The sequence below is a fragment of the Pelophylax lessonae genome (genome assembly GCF_965119305.1).
Source record: "Pelophylax lessonae genome assembly, chromosome: 10".
NCBI lineage: Eukaryota > Metazoa > Chordata > Amphibia > Anura > Ranidae > Pelophylax > Pelophylax lessonae.
Genome location: NC_138777.1, coordinates 119,598,012 through 119,609,115, shown reverse-complemented (window position 1 = coordinate 119,609,115; position 11,104 = coordinate 119,598,012).

Sequence of the window (11,104 nt, the reverse complement as noted above, 5' to 3'; positions counted from 1 at the left end):
CCTTATATGAGTGAGAGTCAGACAGCGGTGGTGGGGGGGTTCAGACAGAGGCAGCGGTGGTGGAGGGGTACAGCCGGAGGCAGCGGAGGTGGTGGTGGGGGAGTTCAGACAGAGGCAGTGGTGCTGGGGGGTTTAGACAGAGGCAGGGATGGTGGGCAGGGGTTCAAAAAGAGGCAGCAGTGGTGAGGGGGTTCAGACAGAGGCAGCGGTGGTGGGGGGGGGGTTTAGACAGAGGCAGCGGTGGTGGAGGGGTACAGCCGGAGGCAGCGGAGGTGGTGGCGGGGAAGTTCAGACAGAGGTAGTGGTGGTGGGGGGGTTTAGACAGAGGCAGGGATGATGCAGAGGGGTTCAGACAGAGGCAGCAGTGGTGGGAGGATTCAGACAGAGGGAGTGGTGGTGGGGGGGATTCAGACAGAGGGAGTGGTAGTGGGGGGGGGGGGTTCAGACAGAGGCAGCTGTGGTGGGGAGGGGTTCAGACAGAAGGAGTGGTGGTGGGGGGCTTCAGACAGAGGCAGTGGTGGTGATAGGGTTCAGACAGAGGCAGCGGTAGTGGGGGAGTCAGACAGAGACAGCGATGTTGGGGGGTTCAGACAGAGGCAGCAGTGGTGAGGGGGTTCAGACAGAGGTAGCGGTGGGGGGGGGTTCAGACAGAGGCATCAGTGGTGGGGGAGTTCAGACAGAGGCAGCGGTGGTGGGGGGATACAGACAGAGGCAGCAGAGGGGGTGGTGGAGTTCAGACAGAGGCAGTGGTGGCGGAGGAGTTCAGACAGAGACAGCGGTAGTGGGGGGGTTCAAACAGAGGGAGTGGTGGTGGGGGGTTCCAACAGAGGCAGTGGTGGTGATAGAGTTCAGACAAAGGAAGCAGCGGAGGTGGTGGTGGGGGAGTTCAGACAGAGGCAGTGGTGGTGGGGGGGTTTAGATAAAGGCAGGGATGGTAAGGGCGTTCAGACAGAGGTAGCGATGGTGAGGGATTCAGACAAAGGCAGCGGTGGTGGTGGTGGGGGGTTCAGACAGAGTCAGCAGTGGGGTGGGGGGTTGGTTCATACAGAGGCAGCAATGGTGGTAGTGGCAGGGTTCAGACAGAGGCAGCAGTGGTGGGGATGGGATCAGTGGCACTGGCACTTACTTGCTCTCAGTGTCAGTCAGGCCTCCAATGATGTCTCTCCCAACATGGGGTATTCGAGCACAGCAGAAAGCTCTTCCCCTATTGACTTCCGGTTCCGGCGCCAGATGTGAAGGAGCAGGAAGTGGCGGCTCCGGACCCCTCGGCTTACAAAATCAGCCTAAACACCCGATCGGTGAGCCTGCAACACCCCCTTCATCCTCTGCCTTAGCGGGGAGACTCCGATGGACAAGTTCCTGGTGCACGGCTCCATTACCGCCGCTCCCGCCACCCACACAGACAGAGCTCCAGCCGACGGCACTGTAAACAAGATGGCGGAGGGCGCGGCTCAGTCTTTCACAAGCCACCCTCCGGTGTCTGGATCTACGCTCTCAACAGCCCCCCCTGACTCCTCTGGTGCGGTGCCGCCTGACCAGTACTCCGGCATCGCACAGGCAGTAGCTGCACTGCTAGCGCCGACTATTACTGAGGCAGTGGATAGAGCAATGGCGGCAGGGATAGCCCAAATACGTAAGGACATTGGTGAGCACGCCATGCGGCTCACTGAACTAGAAAGCAGAGTGGCCGAAATAGAGGAGGAAACACAAGCCTCCTTCCATCAGGAGACACAATTTAAACTAACCCAGCAGTACCTACTTGAAAAAGTGGATGACCTGGAAAACAGGTCTCGCAGAAATAACCTGCGCATAATAGGCCTCCCGGAATCCTTTGGTGCTGATTCCTTGATGGACATGTGTGTTCACTGTATCCCTCAAGCCCTGGGACTTACCAACATATGTGTCGCCGAAAGGGCACACCATGTGGGCCCCCCATCTAACGAACGGCGTACCCCTCGCCCGGGGATAGTGAAGTACCTGAACTTCGTGGACAGAAACAACTTGATGAAGTCATACCGTAACTCTAAATCGCTGCAAATTGACTGTCACAAATTGCTGTTGTTTGCAGATTATTCTCAGGAGGTTTCCAAACGCCGTAAGGCCCTGCAACCTATCTGCAATGCTCTATACCAGCAAGGCATCAAATTCACTCTTGCTTACCCAGCAACACTACGGTTCACGGATACCTCAGGTCAGTCCAAATCTTTCACCCATCCAGACGAGGCCTGGGATTACCTCAATGCACACCTTCGTCTGCCAATGGATACCTCTACACCACCCACGCAAGCTCCCTTCAGACACCAACATCCCAGGGACCAACGCAGTCCTCGCAAGGATCCGGCCAAGAAGCTGCGGGTCACAGATCTTTCCGGGAAATTCGTACCGAACTAACCAATCTCCATCTCTAGTCCTAATTGACTCTTTCTTGGGGAATGATTAGGTACCTCCACCACACTTTGTTTATCTTGTAAAAGGCAGGGGCGCCCGCTTTAATGCCTTTCACGTTCCCTTCATACTGCACGGCCTTGGAACGAGCGGGCTTCTCCTCACACTATGGTTAACAATAAGTGTGGCTACCATTTGTCTCTACATCACCTGCACCATAATAAGCTGGCTACTCCTTCTACTTTTCAAGGTTCTATCCCCTGCAAATGTTACTGTGATTGATCTCTGTTATGCTTCTCTCCTCTGCCTACCTCTTACCAGGGGGATGCCAAGGTCTGCTTACCCACCTACAGCGGAGATCTCTCGTTCTGCCAAAATGGATCTGAACATTGAAAATATTTCACCGACTACACCTAAAACGTGAGTGGGGTAGCGGGCACACCGCTTGGGTTTGGATCTGTCATCTCCCGGTAACGCTGCTGTAGGCAGTTGGTCACATGTGGGAAGAAGTGAAGTGCACGCTTCCTCGGACACGCAAGTGTCATGTTTCAGTTGTTTATTGTCTTATTGTACTATTATTATTTGTCAAAGTTTTGCCAACCCACCCTATGCCCCTTCCCCCTGTTCCAACTCTCGGTACACATCCTCACACCATTTTATCTGACTCTTATTTACGCGGCTTCACCCATTCACTCACGATCATTTTTACAATTTCTGGCACTTCACCTCCCATTGTTATATCCCAATGGTTAGGATTATATCATGGAATGTTAAAGGCCTTCGTTCCCCACATAAACGTATGGCAGTCCTTCGCCACCTGAAAAGGTTGAAAACCGACATAGCGGTATTACAGGAGACCCACCTCCCTGAACAAGATTATGACCGAATGCGTAAACTATGGGTGGGCAAAGTTTTCGGCTCACCCGCACTTAAAGGGAAAGCCGGTGTCCTACTTCTAGTTCACAAAAACTTTCCGGGCACGGTCATATCGTCTCATGCAGACTCGGACGGTAGGTTCCTGGCAGTCAAATTCTCCTCTGGCCAAAAGGAATGGGTACTGGCCACAGCATACGCCCCTAACTCCCCATCAAAAAAATACTTTCAGGATTTGACCTCTCATCTGGCCCCACATCTTCACGCCCCACTAATTTTAGCAGGGGATTTCAATGCAGTCATGGATGCTAGGGAGGATAGATCTCGCCCATTACTCTCCACACCCCCACTATGGTCCTCTAACCCCAGCCATCTCTCAGATTTTGCTGAAAACATCCATCTCACAGACGTTTGGAGATTGCTACACCCGGACGGAAGGGAGTTTACATTCTTTTCCAACCCACACAAATCCCTATCACGTATTGATTACTTTTTCGCCACTTTGTCCACACAGCCTCTGATTACGGACTCGACCATTCACGAACTCGCTATATCTGACCATGCCCCTATCTCGTTAGACCTTCTTGACCCATCTCCTAAACCCCCAGTGAGTGGCTGGAGATTCCCCTCTTTCTTGGCTAATGACGCCCAATTGGCCACGATTATTCATGAAACATGGCAGGAATTTACTGACACGAATGCAGCCCATGTTTCAGATCCTAACTTGTTTTGGGAAACGGGAAAAGCAGTACTGAGGGGGCGGATTCTCTCCTATGCTGCCGGCCGTAAGAAAGCCATCAGACAGGCTTACACCGAAGCCAGTATCTGGCTTCGAGCGGCCCAATTAGAGTTGTCACAGACGAATAATCTTTCCAACAGGCAGAAATGGCAGGAAGCTAAGGTGGCCTTTGATACCTGGGCGGCGGCACAGGAGAGGGTGTATTCATCCATCCAAGAGATGCAGTATCACAGATTTGGTAACAAGCCAGGCAAGCTACTAGCCAAACTGTGCAAAGGGCCCTTTACTCCCAAACATATTGCGGCACTAAAGACTGACAAAGGCACCATTACCACCTCCCACACGGAAATAGCCAACATTCTCTCACACTATTACTCTGAATTGTACAGTGCAGAACACCACGACGCTCAGGCGGCAGATGCCTGGTTAGATAATGTCACACTCCCTACTATAGACGAACACCTCCTAGTCGCACTCAATGCTCCCATCTCGATTGAAGAAATTACTTCCACTATAGCACGTTTACCCCCTGGGAAAGCCCTGGGGCCTGATGGTTTCACGTCAGACTTCTACAAATCATCAGCCAATGTCCTAGCACCGACTCTGAGGTCACTCTATCAACATATTCTTGACGGTCACCCTTACTTCCCGACGGGCCTCCAAGCACATGTCAAACTGCTCCCAAAACCTGGGAAAGATCCTACTCAACCAGGCTCTTATCGTCCTATATCACTTTTAAACCTGGATGGTAAGATACTGTCTAAAATAATAGCCACCAGACTTGCGCCCATTATGCCCACCTTGATCCATCCTGCACAAGCTGGATTCACTACGGGTAGATCGGCTACAGCCAATATTCGTAAAGTGCTAACAGCTCTGGAGACATCCCAACAACATCAAACCGCTGACATGGCCATTATATCCCTAGACGCGGAGAAAGCCTTTGATAGGGTGGACATAGACTGGCTCCATTTGGTCCTGCAACGTTTTGGGTTTCGGGGCCCCTTTGTCCACCTTGTCAAAGCGATGTACACCAACCCCTCGGAGAACGTTATCGCGAATGGCCACATCTCGGCTCCGTTCACGCTACGGAGAGGCACGAGACAGGGTTGCCCGTTGTCCCCCCTCCTGTTTAATTTGGCCCTGGAACCTTTGGCACGATTTATTCTTCACCATCCTGATCTGCATGGTATCCCCGTAGGTTGTTCCGATCTACGCATAGCACTGTTCGCGGACGACATCCTCATCTTTACATCCAGCCCACTCAAGGACTCAGCACTGATTCATAACATTTTTGAAGATTTTCGTAAGCAAAATTTTACCGCTCCGACATGCATGACATAACCCTTGGCCCTCCTCGCCAATTTTCTCTATTGCTAAAACCTCTATTACATATTTGGGAGTCAAAATTGGTCGTACCCCTTCCTCCATTTACCACCTCAATATCCCACCCGCCATCTCTAAAGTTACATCAGCATTAGACGCCTGGATGGGCCTCCCCCTATCCCTCTTCGGCAGATGCCATCTTTACAAGATGGTGGGCTTCCCCAAGTTGCTGTACCCTCTCCAAACTATTCCCCTGTTGGTGAAGCACTAGGATATGCATAGACTTACTAGAGCAATTTCAACCTTTATATGGAATGGCAGGAAGCCTCGCATTGCTCTTCAGAAACTGTATCTGCCGAGGAGGGAGGGCGGGGTGGGACTTCCGAATGCACGTCTCTACAACTTGGCGTGTGTTTTCAGGGTGGGACTGGACTGGATTGGCAAAACTTCTAGGTACTCGAATTACCACCTAGAATCCCAACTGACTTCACCCTATGATCTAGTGGCCCTTTTACACTGTACCCATAAAAACCTGCCGACTCACCTGAAGCATAATGTTCTAATCAGGGACACTAATATCACCTGGCGAGAACTGTACCACAAGCTCAACGCTTCGCCCACCATGACACCACACCTACCCATCAGAGGACACCCCCTTTTTCCGCAAGCCCAGCGGTACCCCCCATTCAAGGACTGGCCAGCTCTTGACCTTCAACATTTCGCCCAATTATTTGATCCTGACTCGGGCACACCCCTATCCATGTCAGTCATCAGAGATCGCTTTTGTCTGCCCGAGGGCCATACCCTTGGCATTATTCAGGCCATAAGCTTTGTGGTTAAATCCTGCCCTAACTGACTCCTGCGGTTCAAGCGGACCATAACGGATAAGTTTCTTGAGCAGGAACTGCACAAAATCTCGGACATTTACAAAACGCTATTGTCACTCTCAAACGTCAGCAACTCAACATTTCACTCTTCAAACTGGGAAAAAGACTTCCCCAACCCGGACGATCATCAACTAATATTGTCCGGCTACCTGACCACCCACAAATTCATAACCAACGAATTCTGGAGGGAACAGCAATTTAAAATTATGCATCGTAGTTACGTACCATACTCCAGGAGTACCTCCTCTCCACATTCAATCGATTGCCCACTCTGCTCGACACCTAAACCTTCTCTTGCACACAGACTCTGGACGTGCCCTATTATAGCCGCTTTCTGGACATCAGTCGAATCCTATGTCACTACCGTCACGGGCATAGCACCCATTGGCGATCCCTACCTACTTTTGTTTGGCAACATGGATGCGCCCCTCCAGTACCTACCCAAACATCAATGCCTCCTCATTAAGCTTCACAAAACTTGGCTGATAACCTGCTATATGGTTGCTAGAAGGGCTATACTGGCCAAATGGATACAGGCTTTCCCTCCTAACCTGGCAGACGTGACTGCGGGCCTACAACAACTGCACGCCATAGAAGCACTAGATCTAAAAACCTCCAATGCTGCCAAGCTGGCCAACTTCGACCGGAAATGGTCTGCATTCTTACACCTTTTACGAGTCTCACGCTCTTAATGTGAGGCTAGTGAACTTCCACCGCTTGCCACAGCACAACTAGCCATTGAGCCATCTTCTAGATGGAGTTTTTGGAAAACCACACAGTTGGTTATCTCTCTCTTTGATTTTTACCCACATCTTTACTCTTGGCACTAGGTGGACACCTGCTCATCTGGACCATGGGTTGGATTGTTCACTTTCACCTAACAGCCTTGGATAATATGTCACAACAATTGAACTTCCTCGATGCTTCTCCAAGCCCCCCCCCCCTCCTGGCACTTGTAAGCCACTCCTCTGAACCTACCAATTGACATTGAGACTCTGACCGACAGGTCTCGGAACACGGCCTTCTAAAGTCTATTCCTACCTAGCCATAAATTAAACAACATGGGTGTTACTGCTACTGTTGTTGCATATTGTTATGGTTGTTGCGTAAGATTTTGTTATTACATATGGTGCTCATGATCACCTGGGTTGGTATCCTCCCCCACCCCCTCCTCCCTCCCTCCTCCCCCCTACACCCATTCCCGCCTCCCCCCCCCACCCCCATATTAACGGAACCTTTGGATTTCTTGGGTTGACATTCAGTCTCTGAATGTATCTCACAAACACGTCATTTGATGTAGGACTCTGAGGCTAATTTGTCTCTCCTTGTACATCATTACCGTTGTTATTACAAATCCTTTGTTTTCTGAATTGTTTTCTGAATTGTTTTCCGACATGTTGCATCTTATGATGTATCTGTTCTTATGCTGAAAACCTTAATAAAATTTTGTTTAAAAAAAGAAAACTCTTCCCCTTATGATGGAACTAATGGAACAGGTGTTTATTGGCCTTATATGAGTGAGAGTCAGACAGCGGTGGTGGGGGGGTTCAGACAGAGGCAGCGGTGGTGGAGGGGTACAGCCGGAGGCAGCGGAGGTGGTGGTGCTGGGTGGTTTAGACAGCGGCAGGGGTTCAAACAGAGGCAGCAGTGATGAGGGGGGTCAGACAGAGGCAGCGGTGGTGGGGGGTTCATACCGAGGCAGCGGTGGTGGGGGGTTCAGACCGAGGCAGCAGTGGTGAGGGGGTTCAGACACAGGCAGCGGTGGTGGGGGGGGTTTAGACAGAGGCAGCGGTGGTGGAGGGGTACAGACGGAGGCAGCGGAGGTGGTGGCGGGGAAATTCAGACAGAGGCAGTGGTGGTGGGGGGGTTTAGACAGAGGCAGGGATGATGCGGAGGGGTTCAGACAGAAGCAGCAGTGGTGGGAGGATTCAGACAGAGGGATTGGTGGTGGGGGGGATTCAGACAGAGGGAGTGGTAGTGGGGGGGGTTCAGACAGAGGCAGCTGTGGTGGGGAGGGGTTCAGACAGAGGGAGTGGTGGTGGGGGGGTTCAGACAGAGGCAGTGGTGGTGATGGGGTTCAGACAGAGGCAGCGGTAGTGGGGGAGTCAGACAGAGACAGCGATGTTGGGGGGTTCAGACAGAGGCAGCAGTGGTGAGGGGGTTCAGACAGAGGTAGCGGTGGGTTCAGACAGAGGCATCAGTGGTGGGGGAGTTCAGACAGAGGCAGCAGTGGTGGGGGGATACAGACAGAGGCAGCAGAGGGGGTGGTGGAGTTCAGACAGAGGCAGTGGTGGCGGAGGAGTTCAGAATAGTTAGAATTAAGGCCAAAAAGTTATATTTTGGTCTCATCAGACCAGAGAATCTTATTTCTCACCATCTTGGAGTCCTTCAGGTGTTTTTTAGCAAACTCCATGCGGGCTTTCATGTGTCTTACACTGAGGAGAGGCTTCTGTCGGGCCACTCTGCCATAAAGCCCCGACTGGTGGAGGGCTGCAGTGATGGTTGACTTTCTACAACTTTCTCCCATCTCCTGACTGCATCTCTGGAGCTCAGCCACAGTGATCTTTGGGTTCTTCTTTACCTCTCTCACCAAGGCTCTTCTCCCCCGATAGCTCAGTTTGGCCGGACGGCCAGCTCTAGGAAGGGTTCTGGTCGTCCCAATCGTCTTCCATTTGAGGATTATGGAGGCCACTATGCTCTTAGGAACCTTAAGTGCAGCAGAAATCTTTTTGTAACCTTGGCCAGATCTGTGCCTTGCCACAATTCTGTCTCTGAGCTCTTCAGGCAGTTCCTTTGACCTCATGATTCTCATTTGCTCAGACATGCATTGTGATCTGGAAGGTCTTATATAGACAGGTGTGTGGCTTTCCTAATCAAGTCCAATCAGTATAATCAAACACAGCTGGACTCAAATGAAGGTGTAGAACCATCTCAAGGATGATCAGAAGAAATGGAAAGCACCTGAGTTAAATATATGAGTGTCACAGCAAAGGGTCTGAATACTTAGGACCATGTGATATTTCAGTTTTTCTTTTTTCAGATTTTCTTTTTTAATAAATCTGCAACAATGTCAACAATTCTGTGTTTTTCTGTCAGTATGGTGTGCTATGTGTACATTCATGAGGAAGAAGAATGAACTTAAATGATTTTAGCAAATGGCTGCAATATAACAAAGAGTGAAAAATTTAAGGGGGTCTGAATACTTTCCGTACAAATGAGTTTGTTATTGAAGTCCCAAAGGTCTCTGCTATAGCTTTAAGACAGTAAGTTGGGGTACCATCTGAATGAAACAAATAATCAAGCATAGCTTGAAAAGGATGCACTTTAAGTTTGTTCGCCAGCATTCTGTGGGGTTTGTTACAATATTCATAAAAATGTAGTTTGGTGCACAGAAGTGATTTAGCTACTTTTTGCACATATTGGGCTTTAGGCTGGTAAGTACTGCACAGATTGAGCAGGGAAGCTTTAATATGGTACATGTTTCTGTTTAATGTATGTCTGCGTGTGTATGGGGGGGGGGGGGGCAAAGTGCTACCCTCCTTATGGGTGCAATGATTATTTTTTTACAACAATGAACTTCAGAATTTACAGCATGCATACCCTCCCTCTCAGAGTGGCCTATCTCACAGAGCAAAAGAAACTTAGAATCGGCTAACAGTCTTTGCCATGAATATGTCCTGGACATGATTATTTTTCTTTCTTATCAATTTTAAAAGAGTTTTCAATTTAAAGGATGAGGATGATTGCTTATTTTCACCCACCATCAAAAAAAAAATGCACCATTCCAATTCTCCAAGCTCTCCCCTATGCTTGAACCAGGTGTTGGCTTGGAGTCTGTTACTCCTCCACACATTAATGAAAAAAAAGGGCATCCAAGAGGCGCTGGGAATTTTGATATGCATTTAGGCAAGGTAGTGAGAGGACAAAAAAATATTTGAAGAGCCCACTGGCTCAGGTTAGGCTGCTCACAACAGGCAAGGCTACCCTCCAGTGGGTTAAGGCTTGTACACACTTGACAAGAATCAGACTAAATATCCTCCGATATTTCTCTTTCATGCTCAGCGGTCATAACCGTTTTTAGTTGACAGTGCATAATGTTCACAAAATTTCTCGTCCAATTTTTTTTTTTTTTTTTTTTGGGGACATTTGTTTCTAGATTTCCGGGTTGTCAGCAACTTCAGATCATGTGCGGTCTTTCGTATCCGATTTTTGGCGGACGTACTGCATACACATTAAGCGAAAATTGGTTGTGCTGGGGACGGACGATAAAAATTTTGGTGTTTGTCCCTTTGTTTTTTTTGGTTGAAAATGTTGGCATCGGCTGCTGAAAGTTGTGTACACACTAACTGAAAATCGTACGATTTTAACTCGGACAGGAATTTTCGGCAGATTTTCTACTAGTGTGAACCCCACTTTACTAGAAAAAGATGTGAATACTGTATATGGAAGAAGCACCAGATCAAAAGATAAAAGAGTCCAAATGAACCTATTGATATTGAACAGCGTTCAAAGGAACTCCCCCTTCATCAGGGCTATAGTTAAAAATGAGAACCTTGAGTGGACTCAAAGTAAGGCTTTCCTGTTTGAATTTGTGTAGGGAAGCTGATTGCTGGATTAGGATTCTTGGTCAGTAGTGTCTGCATCCGCAGTCAAAATAAAAACAGCTGATGCAGTTACAGATGGCCATGAATCCTAAACAGAAGGCATAAGGCCATCTACATTGAGGTGATAACACCAATAGGTATCCAACATACATATAGCTATACAGCCTTATAATTTGGTGTATAAAAGTTATTGGAGCATGAACAACAAAGTAATAACTGTATTTTTAAATACCCTGGGAGCATCACAGTACACATATGGTAGTTCCCAGCAATTAATAAGATGACCAAGA